General features: G+C 40.1%; 1 pseudogene; it reads left to right on the forward strand.

Moving 5' to 3' along the window:
• The first annotated feature begins 3,473 nt into the window (after positions 1–3,473).
• On the forward strand, positions 3,474–4,026 carry LOC136404482 (transcription elongation factor 1 homolog; annotated as a pseudogene).
• Positions 4,027–4,685: the final 659 nt, after the last annotated feature.

The following is a 4,685-nucleotide window of genomic DNA, read 5'->3' on the forward strand; positions in this document are numbered from 1 at the left end:
TACAAGTAATCAAACCCAGATTCTCCACTAGGTATTCTGTCGACCTAGCACTGTACCTTTCCATCTGCCAACACCAATATATTTTGAACAGGGTTTTTCTCTGCCTTCTGTTGATACTTAGGTAGGATGGAGATTTCTAGTTTATGAACTCAGAGCAGCTGTACAAATGAATATGGTAGTATATAAATTGTTTTTTCTTGTATGTAACAAAGGAAATAAAATTAACTGACCTGATATTCAAATTCAGACAAAGTTCTGCAGATTGCAGAATTAGAACACCCAAACCAGAGATTACTTTCCCCTTCTTGGAAGCCTTGTCCTTATGGTTCATATGTGTATTTTATGAAACTTTTCTAACTTTTCAAAGCAAAACTTTGGCAAGCAAAGACATTTATAGACTCTTCCAGAATTGGAATATACTTTTAAAAACATTCAATCCCATCATTTTCTAATTTTAAAATCTCATCTTGCTTCTACTTTAATTCTCTAATTGTCAGCTATTTCTATTTTATTAATATGCATGAGACTTACCATGCATATTAATTACCATGAGACTATACTAATAATCAAGTTCAGCTTCTTTAGGAAGAGGTCTTCATTTTGCACAATTGACTGTGGATAACAAATAGGGTTTTATAGAAGGTAAATGCACAGGGTTATTAATTATGAATTCCTAACTGTGCAAGTCATGGTGGGTAGTCATGCCCCAAACATATAACTTCTTTTTTAAAAACATGTTTTACTTATTGATTTGAGAGAAAAAAGAGAGAAGGAGAGGAAGAGAGAGATAGAGAGAAACACTGATTTTTTTTGTTCCACTTAGTGTATTCATTGGTTGCTTCTTGTATGTGCCTTGACGGGGATTGAACCAGCAACCTTGGCGTATTGGGATGATGCTCTAACAGTCTGAGCTGCATATAACTTCTTTATAAAAGGGTTATCTTTGCCTTAAGCAAGCCCTGTCTATTATTTCTGTGCATCTAGGTCAGGCGTGGCCAACAGTTTTTGCCCCTGGGCCAGATTAGAAAGAAAACTTTTTTCATGGGCCAGATGAAATATTAAAATTAAAAAATGTTAAATACAAAAATGATTTGTTTAGTAAACAAAATTTTATTATGTAATTTATTTATGAATAAATGTAAGTGAAAAAAATTTTAATATACAATATTATTTTAATAAAATTATAATTACATACCATATAAATATCCAAACTGTATTGCAATCAGTTGAAACAATATTTAATTAATAGAATGAGCTTGAAGGGGTTGTATTGTAAATAAAACAATTATTTCGTTTTACAAACAGCCTGGACACGTTTTCAGTTATCAACTGCAGCTATTGTCTATGCTACAATGCCACTTGATTCAGCACACTTGACCACAAAAATAACAAATTGTTTGACCTTGGGTGCGTATTGGCAAACTCCGCCTACTAGAATGTGGGTTTTACATTGCTGCTAAATGTCAAACAGTTCATATTGACTACAGATGAGTACAAAAGTTGTAAATCCTTGTAACGGAATTTTTTAAAAAATAAAGAAGTATCGCAAATACATTTGACCAATTATTGGAAGTTAACCCTAGATTAGTCACACGTGGAATTCTTTTCTGCGTATCACTATCTTCTTAAATATCTCAATTTCCAATAATCAAAGACACTTCCGCTTCTTAGTAGCTGAGATTTTAAAGTAGCGAAGAATATTAAAAATTTAATCACGGGCCACATAAACTCTTTACAGAGGCCGGATCCGGCCCACGGGCCGTATGTTGGCCATGCCTGATCTAGGTTAACAAACTTTTGAAATGCCTCCTTTCAGACCCCTCCTTCTAATATGTGACCACTTTTTACTAATTCCTCCTCCTAAAGCATGACCACCCTCAATGAGCACATAACCTTAACTATTATGAAATCTATTCTCCACCTCTATATTGCCTATCCTCATGTAATCTTCCTTACATTTCCTCCTAATTTCAAATGTGTAAAAGAAACTATAAAATTCTTACTCTCCAGAGCATTTGAGATCTTGCTCCCTAGCATGTATCATTGGTTTGGCTCAAATAAACTCTTAACAATTCTCTACAGGTTTGGACAAATCTTACGTCCACATGGCCTTAATAGAGATTGGTGAATTTGATCATCAAGTTGGCAGATATCTTTGCTCATTCCCTATATTCCTGTTGCATGGAATTGGCTGTCACATTTTCTCATTTCTGATATTTTCCCTGTGACTCACTCGTTGTGTGGCCCTGCGTAAGTTACTTAACCTCTCTGTGCCTTAGTTTTCTATAAAATGACACTCAATAAATGACTGCAGGATCCTGATCATCACCAGCCTGGCCATGCTATCTTAATTTTAATCACTTCACGGTGTCTTTTACAAGATTTCTGTCATCTCTCCTATTTACATTGGTCTGTAATTTCTGCATTTGTCCATTTCTGGCTATATCTTGTCCAGTAGAATTCTGCCATACCAGGAATTGTGTGGCACTGCTCAAGGCTCCGGAATGATGGTTTGAAGGGTTGTGAGATGGCATGGCATAACACAGGCTGCGACTCAGCTTGGTGTGATCCTAGACCTACCACATACTTCAATTTACCTCAATAAGCCTGAATTTCTTACAGGTAAAAACGAAGCTGTCATGAAGTATAGTATTAAATGATTTAAAATATGTAAAAGCATTCTTTTGAGTGGGTGACTAGTACATAAAATAGATACCATGCCCAAGCCCCACCCTAAGATTCTGATTTCACTGATCCTGGGTGGGTCTCAGTGTGCTCTCCCTCTCAGGGGCACGCCCTCACTTTCCCCTACCCCTCCAGGAGCTGACCTTTGCCCTTCTCCCTCCTAAACTCCAGTGGCCCTTTTCTGCCTCTGTAACTTGTTTCCTAAGCTAGTGCAGCCAACTGGCTCACTTCTGCTACCTCTGTGACTTTCTAAATAAACTTTCTCTTATAATTTGAAAAAGAAATAGAAAAAAAAAGAAAAAAACCCTCTCTAGATGACTCTCACGTGCAGTAAGGATTGAGAATCACTAGACCGGATCAGTGATTTTCAACCAGTGTGCCTCAAGAACTTTTAAAACATGCAATACCCGACTCCTTAGGGGCACTGACCTCTTTTCCTTTAGATTGTCAAATTAAAAAATGTCAATAGCCAATGCAAGAATAGCCATCTGGTGTTTATGAATAAAAATTATATCTATATTTTTTGTCAGATCAGCTAAATACATATGTTATTTTGGTGTGCCACAGAATTTTAGTAACTAGTTTATGTGTGCCATGAGATGAAGAAAGTTGAAAATTGCTGGACAATTCTCAACATCTAGCCTAATAAGCAGTGGTACAAGCTCACATACTTATGCCTCATGCCCTTTCATTTTATAGTTTAAATTCTGTCTAGAAGTCACTGTCTCCTGGGTGAACGAGGCTGTTACAACGAGGCAGGGCGACTGCAGGTCTGCCCTCCTGCCAGCATGGGGTGCAGAAAGTAAAAACGGAAGCCACCTCCAAAGAAGAAGATGGCAGGCACCCTAGAGACCCAGTTCACATGCCCCTTCTGCAACCATGAGAAATCTTGTGAGGTGAAAAGGGACCGTGCCCTACACCGGAGTCATCTCTTGTACTGTGTGCCTAGAGGAATTCCAGACGCCCATCACATATCTGTCAGAACCAGTGGACGTGTATAGCGATTGGATAGACGCCTGTGAGGCAGCTAATCAGTAGCAGTGCAGAAGACCCACCCCCTTGGCAGCGTGCTGCGGTGGACTGGCCCACTGGGTACCAATCCAGAGACATTCCTGAGGTCCAGGGTGTGGGTCCAGGGCCCTTGCAGCCGTGTGGGTGTGGGTAGAGGGTGTGGGTGTGAATTTGTAGCTGCAAGTGTGGCCATGGCAGTGTGCTCACGGGCAGGGGGTGAGGTTGAGCGGTCCTGGGCCCTAGGGCCTGAAGTTTGGCCCCAAAAGCCTTTGACTTGCTCCCTCCTTCCGCCCCTGACCCCCCTGGCTCTAGAGTCCTGGCTTCTCCAGGGGCCAGTGTCCTGGCACCCTGAGTGAGGGCAGGCACCAGAGATTTCCTCGGAACTCTCCAGCCTCCTCAGCCACCTCCCCAGCAACTTGCCCATTTGAACTGCGCTGCCAGCCCCCCTCTGCCTTCCAAGGACTGTGGCCTGGGATTTAAAACCATAGACCCCTCACCTGGGCCCGGGCGGGGTGGCCCTGGTTCACGTTTAGTTGCTTTTATAGAAGAGGGAGGACCTGGGTCTGGGACAACTGTTTGTCATGAGCCCTTAAATAAAGCAGCCCATGCCCCCCCCCCCCCAAAAAAAAATCTGTCTAGAAAATAATCTGGGAAGATAGAAGGTATGTGAAAGCTGTTGAAAGGATGAAAAACTAACGGCTACAATTATTTAGTACATACATACTGAATAACTTTATTATGGTAGGTTTTCTATGATTCTAAGTCAAGAAATTTTCTATTGAAAATATAAGTAGATTTTAGGCTGCCTCAAATCACTGTCCTACAACATAATGTGGAAAGTAGTTGTTGTTTTTTAAAAAAGCAAACTTCATGATTCACTTAACAAGGACAGGATATGTATGCTCACGTAGAGCAGAAGAGTAAATTAATTGAGTATTTGGAGTCTGATATGTTGTAATGAATTGAATTATCAGGTGGTGACTTAATTG

The sequence above is a fragment of the Saccopteryx leptura genome, chromosome 4 (genome assembly GCF_036850995.1).
Source record: "Saccopteryx leptura isolate mSacLep1 chromosome 4, mSacLep1_pri_phased_curated, whole genome shotgun sequence".
NCBI lineage: Eukaryota > Metazoa > Chordata > Mammalia > Chiroptera > Emballonuridae > Saccopteryx > Saccopteryx leptura.